Here is a 22,167-nt window from a genome sequence, read left to right on the forward strand (position 1 = left end):
AAGGTTTTATTTCGGAGTTTTATCGCTATTTTATTTGAATTAGGAAAAAATGCGTGTTTTTTAAAATTGCATTTAGGCCCAAATAAATGTTCATCTTGTCCGGCTTGATTTTAGAAGTCGAGGAAAATTTATTTCGGGATTTTTGGAGTCCGTTTAGTATTTATTTTACTTGTTTTTCTGCACGAAATTATGTAAAAAAACGAACCGACCTAGCCGGGCCGTGCCCGACTAGGACTTCGCCCGACCGGCCTTTAGCCCGAGACCCAAGCCGCCCCAAACCCTAGCCCTAGCCAACCCCCCGCCGCCGCCGCCGCGCCCCACGCCCCAGCCGACCCCGCCGCCAGCCGCCGCCGCCCGTCCCGCCCCGCCGGAGCCGCCCCGCCGGACCTCGCCGGAGGTAGTTTCCGTCGCCGGCGGTTTTCTCTAGAAAACCGCCTGTTTTTTTAGGAACCCGGTTTTTATTTTTTTATTTTTTGATCGGTTTATTTTTTTCGGTTCAGTCTATTTAGCGGACGTTCGTCCGTACGTTCATTTTAACGAACGGTTTTTGTCGTTTAGTCGCAGACAGCGAACATTCGTTCGTTAACCTGTTCGTCCATTTTTCTTTTTCTCGGATTTTCCGCGATTATTTTCGGTCGTGATTTCTGATCCAATTTTCGTTCTAGTATAACTTTTCGCTCTTTTATCGGATCAGGCGATTCAAGCACCTAGAGTTTTGTCTCGAAACCCTCTTTCCGTTTAACCAACTCAAACATGTTTTTGCTACTGTAAAATTTGACTTAGGTCCAGATTAGTAAACGAAGCTTGTTTACTTTCGCCGTTTGACTTTCGTTGCTTCATTTGATTTGATTCTTTTTGCAAACCGGAGTTCTTAAATTGAACTTTCTGGTTAGATCTCTTATTTGAGTTTTACCTATGCATTAGATGAGTGCCTATTGTATGCTTGTTTGTTTGTGATAGAGTACCCGGAGTGTCCCGCTTGCTACTTCGAATCTCTTGGTTTTACGGATCATCAGCAAGCCAAGTAACACTTTGATCATACCTTTTTACTGCCCAGTTGTATTGCATTAAATCAATCCTCAAACAATTGCATGATTAGGATATGATTAATATGTGGATTTTGGGAAGTAGATGAGGTAGAACCTATTACCTGTTTTATTATCAAACCTTTGGGAGTTACTTCTACATTTGCTTATATTGCCATGCTATGCTAGTAGACGTTGATTGGGTGAGTGTATCCATGATAGATGTGAGATTGTTAATTGATGGTTTACTTAAGGTGGCAACTTAAATTACATCTGGGTGGATTGAGGCACCTGGGGAACCCAGTGTTGTCTGTATTTTTGGAAATCCCGGGGTACCGTGTGATTCTCCTATGGACCGCCACCCAGGCTCAAAGGGATCATGAGATTTTTCATGCTAGAAACTTCCGTGTGCAGCCGCAAGCTACTATGGGCTCTAGCATAGTTGATTAAGTTGCGTGAGCTCTTCAAGCGGTAGACTAGCAGATGTAGGGGATGTAGGTTGGTACTGTCTACCCGGAGTAGAGAGTTAATGCTTCTGAAAGACTGTGTCTCGGTCATCCGTTTCTCAAACACCATGTAGTGCGAGAAATCAAGCGGAGGAGATCGAGTCTTGCGGGGAAAAGTGTGCAAACCTCTGCAGAGTGTATAAACTAATCATGGTTAGCCGTGTCCCCGGTTATGGACGTTTTGAGTATCTAGTACTTGGATTATCATGTGAATCTCATCATGTTACTTAATTTAATTTTGTTGGGTTAATGATGATGCTTAATTGGGATTGAGTTGGAGTACCCTTCTCAATGTTTAACAACCACCATGATAGTTAAATAAAATTTATTCCTTTACAGTAGGGAAAAATTGGCTTTATGCAAAACTATAACCATAGAGCTTTCCCCCAGCCATATATGCATGTAGTATAGCATATTTCTGTTCATTACTCTCTATGTGTTACATGCCAGCATATTCCATGTGCTGACCCGTTTTCGGGCTGCAACGTTCATGTTGCAGACTTTTCAGACGACGAGTAAGGTGCCTTAGGTCGTGATCTTATACTCAGTGATGCCGTTGGAGTTGATGGACTCGCTTATCTTCCAAGCCTTCCGTTGGTATCGTTATTAGATGGCCTTAAGCCATATTTATTGTAATAAGTTCTCTTTTGAGACATTCGATGTAATAAGTGTGTGATTGCTACTCTGTTGTAAATCCTTCAAGTACTGTGCGTGTCAGCATTACCGATCCAGGGATGACACTGATGCACAGAGATCAGACTGTTTGAGGTCTGGTCGCTACAATTAGACTCGTGGAATATTGTGCTCTCTACGATGGTATGTGGAATTTGTTTTGCAGAGCCGGACAGGATTCTTGTGTTGAAAATCTACTGTTGAGTATTTGGAGAAGGAACCCGCCTTGCAATGCCGAAGACAATCTGCGCGCCGGACTCATCGTCATTGAAGCCTGGTTCAGGGGCTACTGAGGGAGTCCTGGATTAGGGGGTCGTCGGATAGCCGGACTATATGCTTATGCCGGACTATTGGAGTATGAAGATACAAGATTGAAGACTTCGTCCCATGTCCGGGTGGGACTCTCCTTTGCGTGGAAGGCAAGCTTGGCAATTCAGATATGTCGATTCCCTTCTCTGTAACCGACTATGTGTAACTCTAGCCCCATCCGATGTCTATATAAACTGGAGGGTTTAGTCTGTAGGACAGGGAACAATCATAATCATAGGCTAGCTTCTAGGGTTTAGCCTCTATGATCTCGTGGTAGATCAACTCTTGTAATACTCATATCATCAAGATCAATCAAGCAGGAAGTAGGGTATTGCCTCCATAGAGAGGGCCCGAACCTGGGTAAACATCGTGTCCCCCACCTCCTATTACCATTAGCCTTAGACGCACAGTTCGGGACCCCCTACCCGAGATCCACTGGTTTTGACACCGACAACTACGGACCAGAATTAATCCCAGGTGCAACTCAGGCCTTTAAATGGCCGAAAGTGAAACCAGGCCGAAAGAGGCCCATATGCAGACAGGGCCGCTGACAGGCTGGAACTAATATTGGGCTGAACTGTTAAATGGGCCATTAAGAGGCCGAAGAGCAAATTAGGCCCCCAATGGGCCCAATGGCACAGTAGATGTTAAAGGGATGTATCCGTTATGGGCCATGATTTGGCCCAAGATATAAAGTCAGTTAACGGGCCAGATCAGATATGGACCGTAATTTGGCCCAAACTATTGCAGGCTGTTAATAGGCTGGATCTGATATGGGCCGTAAACTGGCCCAAAATATTGCAGTCCTTTAACGGTCCGTCTTTGATGCGGGCCATAATTTGGTCCAGAAAATGTTAGGTTGTTAATGGGCCGACCCATTAGATCTGACGAAATCTTGTGGGCATGTTCCTGGGCCAGCTTTTAAACCTATATGTGCCTCTATTGGGCCGTCTCACGTGTCAACGTTTCATTGGCGACTCATGTCGAGTGGACGGTTGACATCTGTCCCAATGGTGAGCTGACACATGGATCGTCGGTGAATGAGAATTTTACACGTGGAAAATCGCCATTGGTCTGGGCTGTTAACGGGTTATCGAATCCAAACTGGAACCCGATAGCTTAACGGCGACCCATTATGGTGGATGCCATGTGTCCGTTACCCTTGATGAAAGCACTTCTCTAACGCGTCATTTATCATCATGGAAGTGGACGCTTCCGTGATGATAATTTTGGTATTGTCATGGAACACTTCTACAACAGCACATGTATGACTATCTTGATTCTGTCATAAAATCGTCATAGATGTACATGCATGACAGAGAACGTGACCTACTGTGACAAACACGTATCATCATGGAAGTGTATTTTTTTGTAGTGATTCTAACTTCTCCATGGCTTATAATGCCCGATACAATCCATAGTTTCATCAAAACAAGCAAAACAATGCATCAAAAACAAAATCTGTCAACAAAAGAATAGTTTGTAACAATCTGAACATTGACCATACTTATGAAATCCAAAAATTCTGAAAAATTAGGACAATGTGGAAATTTATATTTCAATTATGTGTAATAAATTCAGAATTTTATGACGCTCTTGCAAATTTTAACAATTCTGCTACTGGATGCAAAAGTTTCTGTTAATGCACAGAATCAAAGCAACTATCACCTAAATCATCCCAAAGGCTTTGTTGGCCAAAAACGCTAATTAAAACACTAAAACGCAATCATAACAGTAGCATAATTGTGTGCTTATTGAAAAATAGAAAAGATAACTATTGGGTTTTCTCCCAACAAGCTCTTCCTTTATAGCCATTAAGATAGGCTTGAGATTTCAATGATGCTCACGTGAAAGATGGTAACTGTAGCACGAGGAGAGCATCATGTAGCATGTGAAAAACACATTTAAGTCTAACATACTTCCTATGCATAGGAATTTTATAAGCAAACAAATTATCAAGACAAGAAACATCCAGAAAATGCAAAGGAGAGGAACAAAACATTGACAATCTAAACATGAGAGAGGTAATTTAGTAACATGAAAATTTCTACAACCATATTTCCCAATCTCGTGATAATTACATATAGGATCATAATAAAATTCAACAATATAGCTATCATATAAAATTTTATCTTCATGATCCACATGTATAAAAGTTTTATAATCTTCCAAGATAGTGGGATTAAAATCAACTAAACTCATGACCTCTCCAAACCCACTTTCATCAAAAAAATCATAAAATTAAACACTCTCCAAATATGTGGGATTATTTTTTAGCTAAAGTTTACGTTGTTCCCAACCCACTTTCAATATTATTGCAAACATTATTATCAATATCATATTCATCATGAGGCCTAAATAAATTTTCAAGATCATAAGAAACATTATCACCCCAATCATGATCATTGCAATAAGTAGTAGACATAACAAAATTATCATCCCCAAGCTTGTAGCTTTGGATATCATTAGCACAATTGTCATTAGTAGAATTTGTAGTAACATTATTGCAATCATGCTTTTCATTCAAGGGGCAATCAAGTGTGGGTGCAATAGCAATAATTTTATGTTTAATATAAGGAACTATAGCAAGTTCGTCTCCATAAGCATCACTAATATTGGCATCATGGCCATAAGAATAGCAAGCATCATGTTCATCAAGGGGGGTATTTCAATCAAATCAAAGGAATCATAATTATCTATAGATTCATGCATATCATTATTCTCTTCCAAAGCAGTAGACATTCTCTAAATGAATTCACTAACAAAGGCATTAGAAGCATATTATTCCTAGCAATATATAAGTATGGCAAAAATTGCAGATTTGTAGAGAATAATATTATCATACTTTTCAGTCAAAGAAGCAACTTCATAAGCACCCTCAAAAGTAAAAAATTCTTCAATTTGTTCGATATCATAGTAACTATAAACACCTTTGGCATAAGAAGATAAGATTACATTATCATTAACACATAGGTAGGGAAGGTGTTTTTAGGGTTCTCCCAGCAACAAGTAAAATAATAAATTTCACGTAGATTCGAAGCTAGCATAGCAAAAATATTATTTGATGCCAGAAGAGTCTCCCTTTTTGAGATAAACGGTGACGCATAAAATGAGCATGCTCATCTAATGATTTTCACTCAACTAAACTAGTTGGGGTTTTAGCACGAGCACAAATGGATCGAAGATGATCCAAGTAGAAACTTTAAGTGGATCCATAGTCATCTTTAATTTCCTTGTTTCTTTTCTATTTTTTAGTCATGACATGAAGACAATAAAAGCGAGCAAGCAAAAAGGAAAACGAAAAATATATTTTTTATTTTTTTTGAAAATGTTTTAGAAGTGGGGGAGATGAAATGAGAGGCAAATGGCAGTTTATGCGAAGGTACTTGATAGTTGTTGATGATGTCTCCTCGGCAATGGCACCAGAAATTCTTCCTACTACTTGTGAGCTGCATTGGGATTTCCTCGGAGAGGAGAGGATGATGCAGTATAGTAGAGATAAGTATTTCCCTCATTTATGAAACCAAGGTTATCAATCCAGTAGGAGAACCAACAACAACTCGTTAACAACACCTACACACAAACAACAAATACTTGCAACCCAACGCGAAAGGGGTTGTCAATCCCTTGATGGTTACGAGCAAGATTAAATTGTATAGTTTTTGATTGATAGATCGAATAAAAATACAAAATAAAATAAATAAAAGAAAATTGCACCAAGGTATTTTTGGTTTTAATATATGATAAAAGATAGACCCGGGGGCCATAGTTTCACTTGAGGCTTCTCTCTTGAGAGTAACATACGGTGGGCGAACAAACTACTATTGGGCAATTGATAGAAAAGAAAATAATTATGACGATATCCAAGGCAATGATCATGTATATAGGCATCACGTCCAGGACAAGTATACCAAAATGATTCTGCATCTACTACTATTACTCCACACATCGACCGCTATCCAGCATGCATCTAGTGTATTAAGTTCATGGAAAAATGGAGTAATGCCTTAAGCAAGATGACATGATGTACACAAGATAAGGTCACATATGAAATAAGTCCCATCTTTTTACCCTTAATAGCAACGATACATACGTGTCATGTCACTTTCTATCACTAGGATTGAGCACCGTAAGATCAAACCCATTACAAAGCTCCTCTTCCCATTACAAGATAAATAAATCTGGTTGGCCAAACCAACCAATAAATCAGAAAAGAAATATGAGGCTATAACAATCAGGCATAAAAGAGTTCAAAGAAAACTCAAATAATATTCATGGATAGATTTGATCATAAACTCACAATTCATCAGATCCCAACAAACACACGGCAAAAAGTCATTACATCGAATAGATCTCCAAGAACACCGAGGAGAACATTGTATTGAAGATCAAATAGAGAGAAGAAGCCATCTAGCTACTAACTATGGACCCATAGGTCCGTGGTAAACTACTCACGCATCATCAGAGGGGTAGCAAGGATGATGTAGAGCCCCTCCATGATTGAATCCCCCTCTGACAGAGTGCCGAAAAAGGCCTCCAAATAGGATCTTGTGGTTCTAGAACTTGCGATGGCGGAAAACTATTTTGTGGACTCCCCTATTGGTTTTAGGGTTTTATAGAATTTATAGAAGGCAGAGTTAGGTCAGACAGAGCCTCGTGCGCCCCATAAGCCACCAGGGCACACCTACCCCCTGGGTGCGCCCTGGTGCCTCGTGGGCCCCCGGTTCATAATCTAGTCTTCTCCCGAAGCTTCTAGTGTATCTTTTGTCCAGAAAAAAATCTCCAAAACAATTCATGGCATCTGGACTTTGTTTGGTACTGATATTCTACGAAATAAAAAACAAGCAAAAAACAGCAACTAGCACTGGGCACTAAGTTAATAGGTTAGTCCCAGAAAATGATATATAATTGCTTGAAAGTGCATATAAAACATCCAAGATTGATAATATAATAGCATGGAAAAGTCAAAAATTATAGATACATTGGAGACGTATCGCCGATCATATCTCTGTATGACTCTTGTTCATCTTTTGATGCTTTGTGCTCTGAGCTCATAACTATTCTGCTAGAACTTCAAGACAACCGAATGCTTTCTGCATGGATGGTCTAACCATCCCCGTCTTACACCTCATGATATGTTTGTACTCATGTGTATATGACGCACTCCGAGATGCTACGTGTTATAGACGGTTGCAACACTGGGAAGAGCACATTTTAGCTTGATATTAACTATGAGAGATCACCCTAATTATTGAATACTGCGCAATCCAAGGGTGCAAACAACAAAGGGATAAACATCTCAGGCAATTCACAATAGCATGACATGGTATAGCCCTGGGCGCCGGGAGCTCTCCATGATCGTCTTCAATCTCCAGTTAAAGCGACGTGAGCCTAATATTTTGTTCCCTTAGCAAATGTTTTAAAAACATTATCGAGCGGTAATCTCAGAAAACGTTGTTGTGGCGACCATTTTAGAAAACATTGTCGTGGCACCAAAAATCTGAAATTCCATCATGGTATGAAATTATAGCTCCTCGTCTCGCGCCTGGTACACCTTCTCCTCGTCGGGGTCCTCCATGTACGTTTTGCCACCGTCACCTATAACCTCTCTCTATGATATTTTACATTAACATGGCAATCTTGTGGCTCCAGCCATCATGCCGTGACGTGCAGGCCACTTAACATTACAACATATAACAATCTCATACATAAACTCATTATCATGACGAAGTCTATACCACATCATATGCAAACCCTGCAAAACCAAGTTAGACGTCCTCTAAATGGTTTTAGTAAATTTTTAGTTACGTGGTTAACCACTTTTAGCAATTAAGACCAGCTACCAACGCACACACATTAAGGCGATATTCTTGATGCTAGATTAAGTTTCGGGGTGTGCGAAACAGATACTTAATTAAAAGTCTCGCCCCCACACTAAACTTCGTCTAATACGCGTGAGCCCCTAGAAGATCATCCATCTTCGGCATCCTCTTGTGTACGCGATGGATCACTATTCCTGACTATGATGTAGCCCAAGGAACTGTTAGCAGATTGTTGACAGCCAGAGCTGATCGATTGTCAGAACCTTGTAACAAAACTACATCATTCTGCCGATGAACTGAATCGAAGCAACACTCATGGGAAGCATAGCAAGAACATCAACCCTCACATATTAGATGTGATCTAGATCGCAACCTGCATTTATGCATAAAACCGCTCATGATGCCACTGTTGGGAAATGTCGATGTTGTTTACCAGCGGGTATCAACCGATGATGATTGTAGGGATTAGTACATGTAGAGATCATCAAGGTGGATTAGCACATGAGACATGATTTAGACAGCTTCGGGCCCCGGGAAACGTCATCTGGTAATAGCCCTACGTGCTATTAGTGGCTAGGTCTTATCCGTATGCTCATGAGGGAGTCACCATAATGAGCCGACTCTCCTCTATTTCTTTCTAGCCGTCTAGATTCTAGAGGTTCTAACTTGTCCCTCTTGGGGTGCCTTGCCCCTCCTTACATAAGTTGAAGGGGCTGGCTTACATGTAGAGTCCTAGTAGGATTAGGACTACTCTGTTTTCTATTACAAGCCGGATAATAGTCCGGGTCTTAGTCAAACTGTTTAAGTCGGCCTGCTGGGCCACCTCCCATGATGGTCCACGGCGTATCTCCATGAGGGTAACCATGTACCATATCCACGACAGTAGCCCCCGAGCTTTCGAGTGACTCGAAAAGTCAGGCGGAAGGTCCTGATTTGTTTGATGCCTTTGTCTTCCTGGGACACGGAGCTTTTGCCGGCTCGTTTGATGTAATAGATGCCGAAATAGAGATGAAGAGATTCCCGGCTTAGGAGCATCGAGGACGATGAGCCGTCGAAGCCGGCTAGTTGCGAGCGTGCCAGGTTGCAGATGTTGATGCTGCCGGCTTGTCTTTCCAGGCCGGGTCTTTCTGGATTTTCTTCAGTTCCAATAGCATATATATATATATATATATATATATATATATATATATATATATATATATATATATATATACACACACACACACACATACATCATCAGTAGCCCCGAGCGCCGGGTTTGTAGTCCTATAATAACCCTTGGGTCTGTGAACTTGTGTTTTGGTAACAAACAAAGGTCGCTTTTCCACAAATTCCGGCTTGATAGCCCCCGAGGCTTGAGGCGACTTGAGAAGTTGGCTTGAGACTCTTTGTTCCTGAAATAGAACACATGAACGCATTACACCGCTCATGATGTATAAAACAAAATTAAATGGAAATTTTAGTGATTTTGTTAACTTGTGTTCAAGTTGTTAATCGTTCGACTTGACTAAGTAGGCTTTCGCATGGACTTTTTTCATGCAATATGATATGTTCAGGGTCGACAAAGTCCATGATAGGCATGAGTGGATTGACAATATCATACGCACTACTTGGTCGATTACAAGTTGCATCTTACTTCGTAAATAACGAACGTAAAATTATTTCGCTGATATGTAGGGCACCCATGTTTGAACTGCGCATTGTGGCAACTAGTCCTCTTTGGTAACCTTATGACTCAACTTTATTTGCGAAGAAACAATAGCCCCCGAGATTAACTCAAGGTACAACTTATTTTATTGATGAAAGTAAAATAAATATGAATTTAAGCATGAAAGTAACTTAGCTGTTAGTGATGTGGCATAAGCCGGTGGTGGTTTTAGGGCGACTCATCAAAGTAAGCCGTCGTGGGATCAACCACAACGGGGTCGGTGAAGACAGAGCTGGTGTGTCCCGCAGCGAGGTGAGTTGAAGTCGAAGCCTTGTGAGTCATCCACGGCGAGGCGAGTTGTTGTTGAAGCCTCACGAGTCACCCATGACATCATTGTGGCGAGTCTCACACAACGTAGTTGTATATCACAGCCGGTGATGAAGAGGTTGAAGTTGATCGTGTTGCCGATGGAACCCGGATTCATGATTTGGGTTTTCAAACTCGCCTAGATCTGAAACTTGCCGCAGTGCGCGCACCACTGACGGAGATCCAAACATTGGAATTGGCTGAAATTTTAAGGAGTGGTCTGGAATTATATGCCACATGATTTCACTGGAGGGATCTTCCAATTGAATTCTGAGTCAACATCAGCAAATATTTTTCCTAAGACCGATGGAGTTATGTCAGGGTTCCGACATGGTCTCGGTATTTGAGTCGGTTAGGGAGATCCAACCGTCGGAACGTGATGAAATTTCAACAAATGTTAGAAAACTCGAATTCGCATTTTTACACTGAAGGGATCGCCAAGATAATTTCCAAGTCGCTATGGATGATGGTGTCACAAGACAGACGTTACTACTGCCCTGCAGTCTATGCGTAATGGGTGTTGATGAAAAATTGTATGTGTTGTAGTCCTCGTAACTTGATGAGCCATGTAGGAGGGCAGCGTTGATGTCGAGCCCCCGTGCACATGCCATTGAAGATGTCTGGGCACACAAGTTGCCTGGCTGTTGCAGCGATGAGTCATTGTCGTTTGCTGATGAACATTGAACCCATCAAAATCTGAATCCACGGTGCACCACGCCCCATGGTGGGCGTCAATGTCGATGTTGTTTACCAGCGGGTATCAACCGATGATGATTGTGGGGATTAGTACGCGTACAAATCATCGAGGTGGATTAGCACACGAGACAAGATTTGGATAGCTTTGGGCCCCAGGAAACATCATCCGGTAATAGCCTACGTGTTGTTAGTGGCTAGTTTTTATTCCGTATGCTCATGAGGGAGTCACCATAATGAGTCGGCTCTCCTCCATTTGTGTCTAGCCATCTAGATTCTAGAGGTTCTAACTTTTCCCTCTTGGGGTGCCTAGCCCCTCCTTATATAAGTTGAAGGGACTAGCTTACATGTAGAGTCCTAGTAGGATTATGACTAGTCTCTTTTCTGTTACAAGCCGGATAGCAGTCCGGGCCTTATTCAAATTGTTTAAGTCGTCATGTTGGTGTTGGGAAACGTTGCATGGAAAACAAACAAAAATTACGCACACACAAGATCTATCCATGGAGATGCATAGCAACGAGGGGGGAGTATGCTACGTACCCTCGTAGACCGTAAGCAGAAGCATTTAGTAACGCGGTTGATGTAGTCAAACTTCTTTGCGATCCAACCGATCGAGTACCAAACGTACGACACCTCCGTGTTTAGCACACGTTCAGCTTGGTGACGTCGTTGCCTTCTTGATCCAGCCATACAGTGAAGTAGTGGATGAGTTCCGGCAGCACGACGCCCTGGTGATGGTGGTGGTGATGCAATCTTCACGGGGGCTTCACCTAAGCACTCTGAAAATATGACCGAGCGACAAAATTGTGGAGAGGGGCATTGCACACGGCTAAGAGATTGTCGTGTCATATGTGTGGTGCGCCCTCCCACATATATATAGGTGGGAGGAGAGGGAGCATCAAAGGAGGTGCCACAAGGAGGCCGAATCCTCCTAGGGTTCCTTTCCTAGTCGCACCCCCCTTACCATATTTGTCGGAGGGGAAAAGGAAAGGGGGGACAGGGAAGGAAGGGGGAGGCCGAATCCTCTCCTTCCTTTCTCCCATAGGCCGGCTTCCATAGGGGAGTGCGTCAGCCCCTTGTGGGCTGGTGTGCTCCCCTCTATTGGCCCAATAGGCCCATCATCCTCCCGGGGCTTCCCGGAACCCCTTCTAGTGATCCGATGACTACCCAGTTCACTCTGAAACTCTTCCGGTGTCTGAATATCATCATCCTATATATCAATCTTTACATTCGGTCCATTCCGGAGCTCCTCGTCATGTTTGTGATCTCATCTGGGACTCTGAACAAAACATTTGGTCACCAAATCATATAACTCATATAACACTATATCGTCAATGAACGTTAAGCATGCAGACCCCTACGGGTTCGAGAACTATGTACACATGACCGAGACACCTCTCCGATCAATAACCAATAACGGAACCTGGATGCCCATATTGGTTCCTACATATTCTGCAAAGATATTTGTCGGTCGAACCGTTATGACAACATATGTAATTCCCTTTGTCTGTCGGTATGTTACTTGCCCGAGATTTGATTGTCGGTATCTTCATACCTAGTTCAATCTCGTTACCGGCAAGTATCTTTACTCATTCTGTAATACATCATCTCGTAACTGCCTCCTTAGTCATTTGCTTGCAAGCTTATTATTATGTGTATTACCGAGAGGGCCCATACATACCTCTCCGATACTCGGAGTGACAAATCCCAATCTCGATCCATGCCAACTCAACAAACACCTTCGAGATACCTGTAGAGCATCTTTACGATCACCAGTTGTGTTGTGACGTTTGATAGCACACAAGGTATTCCTTCGGTATCCGGGAGTTGCATGATCTCATGGTCGAAGGAACATGTATTTGACATGCAAGAAAGCAGTAACAACAAACTGAACGATCATATGCTAAGCTAATGGATGTGTCTTGTCCATCACATCATTCTCCTAATGATGTGATCTCATTATCAAATGACAACACATGTCGATGGTTAGGAAACCTTAACCATCTTTGCTCAGCAAGCTAGTCTAGTAGAGGCTTACTAGGGACACGATATTTGTTTATGTATTCGCACATGTATTTATGTTTCCGATTAATACAATTTTAGCATGAGTAATAAACCTTTATCATGAATAAGGAAATATAGAATAACAACTTTATTATTGCCTCTAGGGCATATTTCCTTCATTCTCCCACTTGCACTAGAGTCAATAATCCAGATTACATTGTAATGAATCTAACACCCATGGAGTCTTGGTGCTTATTCAATGGGTCTGCTATATTCAGATCTGTATGTATTTTGCAAATCTCTATGTCTCTATCCTTGACCTTTTCACGAATGGAGTTGAAGTGTCTCTTGATGTGTTTGGTTCTCTTGTGAACCTGGATTCCTTTGCCAAGGCAATTGCTCCAATGTTGTCACAAAAGATTTTCATTGGACCCGATACACTAGGTATTACACCCGGATCGGATATGAACTCCTTTATCCAGACTCCTTCATGTGCTGCTTCCGAAGCAGCTACATACTCTGCTTCACACGTAGATCCCGCCATGACGCTTTGTTTGGAACTGCACCAACTAACAGCTCCACCATTCAATATAAATATGTATCTGGTTTGTGACTTAGAGTCATCCGGATCAGTGTTGAAGCTAGCATTGACGTAACCATTTACAACTAGCTCTTCGTCACCTCCATAAACAAGAAACATATCCTTAGTCCTTTTCAGGTAGTTCAGGATGTTCTTGACCGCTATCCAGTGATCCACTCCTAGATTACTTTGGTACCTCCCTGCCAAACTTATGGCAAGACACACATTAGGTCTGGTACACAGCATAACATACATGATAGAACGTATGGCTAAGGCATAGGGAATGACTTTCATTTTCTCTCTATCTTATGCAGTGGTCGGGCTTTGAGTCTGACTCAACTTCACACCTTGTAACACAAGCAAGAACCCTTTCTTTGACTGATCCATTTTGAACTTCTTCAAAACTTTGTCAAGGTATGTGTTTTGTGAAAGTCCTATTAAGCGTCTCGATCTATCCCAGGGATCTTGATGCCCAATATATAAGCAGCTTCACCAAGGTCTTTCATTGAAAAATTCCTATTAAAGTATCCTTTTATGATATCCAGATATTCTATATCATTCCCAATCAACAATATGTCATCCTCTTATAATATCAGAAATGCTACAGAGCTCCCACTCACTTTCTTGTAAATACAGGCTTCACCATAAGTCTATATAAAACCATATGCATTGATCACCTCATCAAAGTGTATATTCCAACTCCGAGATGCTTGCACCAGTCCATAGATGGATCACTGGAGCTTGCACACTTTTTAAGCACCTTTAGGATCGAAAAAACCTTCTGGTTGCATCATATAAAACTCTTCTTTAAGAAATCCATTAAGGAACGCAATTTTGACATATATATGCCAGATTTCATAATTTTAAATGTGGCAATTGCTAACATGATTCAGACAGACTTAAGCATCGCTACGGGTGAGAAAGTCTCATCATAGTCAACTCCTTGAGCTTGTCGAAAACCTTTTGCGACAAGTCGAGCTTTGTAGATAGTAACATTACCATCAGTGTCAGTCTTCTTCTTGAAGATCCATTTATTCTCGATGGCTTGCCGATCATCAGGCAAGTCTACCAGTGTCCATATTTGTTCCCATACATGGATCCTATCTCAGATTCATGGCCTCAAGCCATTTATCAGAATCTGGGCTCATCGTAGTTTCTTCATAGTTCATAGGTTCCCCATGGTCTAATAACACAACTTCCAGGTCAGGATTACCGTACCACTCTGGTGTGGATCGTGCTCTGGTTGACCTACAAGGTTCAATAGTAACTTGACCTGAAGCTTCATGATCATTATCATTTGCTTCCTCTCTAGTTGATGTAGGCATCACGAGAACGCTTTTCTGTGATGTGCTACTTTCCAATTCAAGAGAAGGTACAATTACCTCATCAAGTTCTACTTTCCTCCCACTCACTTGTTTCAAGAGAAACTCCTTATCTAGAAATGACCCATTCTTAGCAACAAAGATCTTTCCTTCAGATCTGTGATAGAAGGTGTACCCAATAGTTTCTTTAGGGTATAATATGAGGACGCACTTCTCCGATTTAGGTTCAAGCTTATCATGCTGAAGCCTTTTGACATAAGCATCGCATCCTCAAACTTTAAGAAACGACAGCTTAGGTTTCTTGCCAAGCCAAAGTTCATATGGTGTCGCCTCAACGGATTTGGACGGTTCCCTATTTAACGTGAATGCGGTTGTCTGTAATGCATAACCCCAAAACAATAGTGGTAAATCGGTAAGAGACATCATAGAATGCACCATATCTAATAAAGTACGGTTACAACGTTGGGACACACCATTACGTTGTGGTGTTCCAGGTGGCATGAGTTGTGAAACAGTTCCACATTGTTTTAAATGAAGGCCAAACTCGTAACTCAAATATTGGCCTCCGCGATCAGATTGTGGAAACTTTATTTTCTATTTATGATGATTCTCCACTTTATTCTGGAATTTCTTTGAACTTTTCAAATATTTCAGACGTGTGTTTCATCGAGTAGATATACCCATACCTACTCAAATCATCTGTGAAGGTTAGAGAAATAACGATACCCACCGCGTGCTTCAACACTCATTGGACCACATACATCGATATGTATTATTTCCAATAAGTCATTAGCTCGCTCCATTGTTCCGGGGAATGGAGTTTTAGTCATCTTGCCCATGAGGCATGGTTCGCAAGTATCAAATGATTCATAATAAAGTTACTCCAAAAGTCCATCTGCATGGAGTTTCTTCATGTGCTTTATACCAATATGACCTAAATGGCAGTGCCACAAGTATGTTGCACTATCATTATCAACTTTGCATCTTTTGGCATCAATATTATGAATATGTGTATCACTACAATCGAGATTCAACAAGAATAGACGATTCATCAAGAGTGCATGACCATGAAAGATACTACTCATATAAATAGAACAACCATTATTCTCCGATTTAAATGAATAACCATCTCGCAATAAACAAGATCCAGATATAATGTTCATGCTTAATGTGGGATAAAATAACAATTATTGAGGCCTAAAACTAATCCCGAAGGTAGATATAGAGGTAGCATGCCGATGGTGATCACATCGACCTTGGAACCATTCCCGACGCGCATCGTCACCTCGTCCTTAGCCAATCTTTGTTTATTCCGTAGCTCCAGTTTTGAGTTACAAATATGAGCAACCGAACCAGTATCAAATACCCAGGCGTTACTACGAGCATTAGTAAGGTACACATCAATAACATGTATATCAAATATACCTTTGTTCACTTTGCCATCTTTCTTATCCGCCAAGTATTGGGGGGGGGGGGCAGTTCCGCTTCCAGTGAGCATTCCCATTGCAGTAGAAGCACTCAGTTTCAGGCTTGGGTCCAGCTTTGGGCTTCTTCCCAGGAGTGGCAACTTGCATGCCATTCTTCTTGAAGTTCCCTTTCTTTCCCTTCCCCTTTTCCTTGAAACTAGTGGTCTTGTTAACCATCAACATTGATGCTCCTTCTTGATTTCTACCTCCGCGGCCTTAAGCATTGTGAAGAGCTCAAGAATCGTTTTATTCATCCCTTGCATATTATAGTTCATCAAGAAGCCTTTGTAGCTTGGTGGCAGTGATTGAAGAACTCTGTCAATAACACTATCAACTGGAAGATCAACTCCCAGCTAAGTCAAGTGGTTATGATACCTAGACATTTTGAGCATGTGTTCACTGACAGAACTATTCTCCTCCATCTTGCAGCTATAGAACTTTTTGGAGACTTCATATCTCTCAACCCGGGCATTTGCTTGAAATATTAACTTCAACTCTTGGAACATCTCATATGCTCCATGACGTTCAAAACGTCTTTGAAGTCCCGGTTCTAGGTTGTAAAGCAAGGCACACTGAATTATCGAGTAGTCATTAGATCGAGTCTGCCAGACGTTCATAACATCTGCAGTAGCTCCTGCAGCAGGTCTGCCGCCTAGCGGTGCATCAAGGACATAATTCTTCTGTGCAGCAATGAGGATAATCCTCAAGTTATGGACCCAGTCCGTGTAGTTGCTACCATCATCTTTCAACTTAGCTTTCTCTAGGAACGCATTAAAATTCAGGGGAACGATAGCTCGGGCCATTGATCTACAACATAGATATGCAAAACTATTAAGACTAAGTTCTTGATAAATTAAGTTCAATTAATCAAATTACTAATGAACTCCCACTTAAATAAACATCCCTCAAGTTATCTAAGTGATACATGATCCAAATCCACTAACCCATGTTCGATCATCACGTGAGATGGGATAGTCATCAATGGTGAACATCTCTATGTTGATCATATCTACTATATGACTCACATTCAACCTTTCGGTCTCCAGTGTTCCGAGACCATGTCTGCACATGCTAGGCTCGTCAAGTTTAACCCAAGTATTATGCATGTGCAAAACTGTCTTACACCCGTTGTATGTGAACACAGAGTCTATCACACCCGATCATCACGAGCTGCTTCAAAACGATGAACTTTGGCAACGGTGCATACTCAGGTAGAACACTTTTATCTTGAAATTTAGTGAAGGGATTATCTTATAATGCTACCACTTTTCTTAGAAAAATAAGATGCATAAAGGATAAACATCACATGCAATCAAAATATGTGACATGATATGGCCATTGTCATCTTGTGCTTTTGATCTCCATCTCCAAAGCATTGTCATGATCTCCATCGTCACCGGCTCAACACCTTGATCTCCATCATTCCATCGGGGTCATCTCACCAACTATTGCTTCTACAACAATTGCTAACGTATAGTGATAAAGTAAAGCAATTACACGGCTCTTGCATTTCATACAATAAAGAGATAACCCTAAGGCTCTTGCCGGTTGTTGATATTACAAAACATGATCATCTCATAGATGAACATATATCACATCATATCTTGACATATCACATCACAACATGCCCCGCAAAAACAAGTTACATGCCCTCTACTTTGTTGTTGCAAGTTTTATGTGGCTGCTATGGGCTTTTAGCAAGAACCATTCTTAACTACGCAAGAACCACAACGGTGATTTATCAAGTTTGTTGTTTTAACCTTCTTCAAGGACCAGCCGTAGTAACACGTCTCCAACGTATCTATAATTTATGAAGTATTCATGCCATATTTACAACAATTTTATATGGTTTTGGTATGATTTGCATGGAACTAACCCGGACTGACGCTGTTTTCAGCAGAACTACCGTGGTGTTGTTTTTTGTGCAGAAATGGAAGTTCCCCAAATGAGTTCAAACTTTTTGATGATTTTTTTGGAACAAAAGAGACCCCCGAAGATTCGTGCGTGGGCCAGAAGAACCACGAGGAGGGCACAACCCACCGGGGCGCACTTAGGCCCTTGCCCGTGCCATGGTGTATCGAGCTCACCACAAGGCCCATCTGGACGTGAGACCGACGCCAAAAATTCCTATAAATTGAGAAACCATCAGAAATAGCCCTAGATCGGAAGTTCCACCGCCGCAAGCCTCTATAGCCACCGAAAACCAATTGGGACTCTGTTTCGGCACCCTGCCGGAGGGGGGAATCATCTCCAGTGGCCATCTTCATCATCCCGACGGCCACCACGATGAGGAGGGACTAGTCCACCCTCGGGGCTGAGGGTTTGTACCAGTAGCTATGTGTTTAATCTCTCTCTCGTGCGTGCGATCTTGAGATGTCACGATCTTGATGTATCATGGGCTTTGTTAACATAGATGGATCATATGATGTTTCTCCCCTCTCTATACTTGTTGTGATGAATTGAGTCTTTACCCTTTGAAGTTTTGTCTTGTCGAATTGAATGTTCAGATATCAGAACACATCCTATATGTCTTGCATATGAATACCCTGGTGACAATGGGGTATTATTTTGATTCACTTTATATGTGTTATGGCACTCAACTTGCGGTTTCCCGAGGTGACTTTGGGGTAATCTATGCATAGGGGTTGATGCACATATTTATTATCTTTTCTCTGATAGAAACTTTGGGGTCTCCTTGTAGTTATTTGTGTGGATTGAGTATTATGAATCTGAAATTGTTTGATACATATCTTATAATTAACTCATGGGTACTCGCGGTGACATTGGGGTATCTAGGTGACATTAGAGTTGGTTGATATGTATCATATGGTGTTATTTTAGTATGAACTCTTGATTAGATTGATTGGAAAGAATAGCTTGCTGTTATTTTAGGACGAACTCTAGGATAGATTGATCGGAAAGACTAGCTTTGAGGTGGTTTCGTACCCTACAAACAATTTCTGTCTTTTGTTCTTCGCTAATAGGAACTCGGGAGTGATTATTTATTGCACTTTGAGGGATAATCATATTGTTGGGGATATTACTACTAGGTGTGAACCGGCCTACCTGGGCCGGGTTAGCTTCATTAGTAGGTTAAAGATGGTTAAATAGATAAAGGCCCAAGGCCTGTAGTCGGTTTAGAACCTGTAGCCGTAAACCGGCTTGATATGTAAACTTGCATTGTAAGTTAGGAATAGAGAGATACCAACCGGGATATGAGTATGAACCGGTGTGGGACTCTGTGGACCGACGGGCGTCACCCGTGTATATAAGGGGACGACCCGGCAGCGGTTCAAGGACAGACAACAACAACTCGAGCCTAGGCGAAGCTTGTTTGCTCCCTAGCCATCGAAACCACATCAATTCCATCACAACTAGACGTAGGCTTTTACCTTCATCAAAGGGGCCGAACTAGTATAAACCCTCGTGTCTTTGTGTCCGCTTTAACCCCTTCAAGTTAACCCGTAGCGATGGCTCCACGACTAAGTCCTTTCACAAGGACATCTGCCGTGACAAATCCACGACAGTTGGCGCCCACCGTGGGGCTATCGCACGACGGTTTGATGATCTTGGAGGGCAAGCTCAAAGGACTCGAAGGCTATGCTGTGGGCCGGATGACCAAGAGTCGTCGCGGCAAGCTCTACATCAATGATGCAGGATGGGGTCCCGAAGCCGGCTCGATCGAGTACGGGTACCGGGTCCCCTTTGGTGGCATACACATTTATATCGGCAAGATCGGTGAGCCTGGGCCTGAGCCGGACATCCGCACCAACCTCGTCGAGACGGCTCAGCATGCGAGATCTACCCAGGTTAAACCGGCCGTGAGGCGTGCCTTTGTGGGAGTCATCCACGGAGGAGAGCATGGGAACGAATCAGAATACGATAGCGAGACCGTCATCTATTCCGGCGACGAATCCTCAACCGGAGAGACCGAATCATTGTACCAGTTGCAAGACGACCAGATTAGGGGCTATTCCGATGGCAACAGCATTTCGAACCCCCCTGAGCAGATCAACCGGGTTGGAATATTCATGGCCGGTACATAAGCGGTGAATCACTCTTCGCCCGCAGCAGCAATGCTCTCCGGATCAGCAGCGGCAGCGGCAGCAGGGGTAGGAGGCCTTGTGTTCCCACCGGTTCAAGTTCTGTCTGACCTGTTTGATGCACTAGCCGTACTCATGGCAGAGGCCAATCCGGCGGATCAGGAGGCCCATGATGCAGAAATTGCAAAAGTGAGAGAGCAGATCACACAAGCCAAAGCCGACTTGGCAGCAGAAAAGGACAGGATGGCCACAGAGCGGGCCGCTTTGGACGCCCAGGCCTATAAACTTATGCTCGACCAGAACGCATCACAGGAAGTCTTGAGGCGGAAGCACAGATCACGCCTACCGTTAGGGTTTGACCCTCGAAATCTATTTCACACTCCGGGAGCGGGAACCAGTAATCCGCCGGGGCACCTGGAGGTAAACCGGGTCGAGGCACCAGGGCCAGGAGCAACGGTCCAACCCCGCCTGATGGAACCTCCTCGGCAGAACATTGTGATTCCTCCACCGGTCCAGACACCTCCGGGTCATTATTCTAATCCTATGGACAATCTTGTCGCAGCTGCTGCGCGATTAGAAGCTATCCCGGTCGAAGGAGACTCTCCGCAAGCAATAGAGACGCGCCGGGTTAAGGAACTTCTATGGACCGCTTTGATACAACAGGAGGCATATTCATACAGCCGCGATCGGATTCATTCCACACCTCGTCCGAGCCGGAGCTATAGTAGGCGCCTGGATGAACCGGCCATATCAAGCAATGCGCGGGGCCGTGAAGCGGCCCGTGGCAATAACCCGGCCGGTGGAGTTCACGATGCTCAGGATGTCGTGGACCAGGCCCGGGCACGAAGGGAGGCCGAGTTAGCAGCACAGAATGAGGCGGATCAGCTTGCACCGGTTCGTCCTACCACCTCTGCCGGACCAGGGGTCGCATCTAGCTTGGGAGTACCCTGTTTAGTCCCCGCTTTACGCAATGTACACCTGCCCAAGGACTTCAAGGGCCCGCGCAAGGTGCCGAACTACACCGCTGATTTATCTCCAGAAGCGTGCGTAGAGAGTTACGAGATGGCAATGGAGATGCTGGATGTGGATGAGACCATGTGTGCAAAGTACTTCACCATGATGCTTGAAGGCACAACCCGTACTTGGTTGAAGGGCCTGCCGCCTAATTCTATCAGTTCATGGGCCCAGCTGCGGACCCGGTTTATCCAGAATTTCAAAGATACGTGTAAGCAGCCTAAATCCATAGTAGACTTGGCGGCTTGTGTTCAGGAGGATGGAGAGTCAACAACCCATTGGGTACGCCGCGTTTCTGAAGTCTTACACTCGTCTGACAGGATCAATGCTGACTCTGCGATCTTAACCCTGGAGGGCAATTTCCGGTTTAAGCCTCTAAAGCAAAAGCTAGGGCGTATGAAGTGGTTCTGTAATGACATGGGAACTCTCATGGCCGCTTTAGTGAAGTATGCTGATTCTGGTAGTACCAAGGATCCTGATACCGACGATGACGAAGCAGGGAAGGGAAAGAAGAATAGCATCTCTAAGGGGCATCAGTACAAACCGGCGGGCCATGGAAACAGAGGCAAACGTAAGGCGGATGGCAGCCTGGACTTTGTGGCTAACACTAATGCGCAGGACAAGGGTCAGCGGCGTAGAGGTAAAGCGGCGAATCGCAGTGGGGCTCCAAATCCTAACCCGGATCGCTTAAACTATT

The sequence above is a fragment of the Triticum dicoccoides genome, chromosome 2B, assembly GCF_002162155.2.
Source record: "Triticum dicoccoides isolate Atlit2015 ecotype Zavitan chromosome 2B, WEW_v2.0, whole genome shotgun sequence".
In the NCBI taxonomy this organism is placed as follows: Eukaryota; Viridiplantae; Streptophyta; class Magnoliopsida; order Poales; family Poaceae; genus Triticum; species Triticum dicoccoides.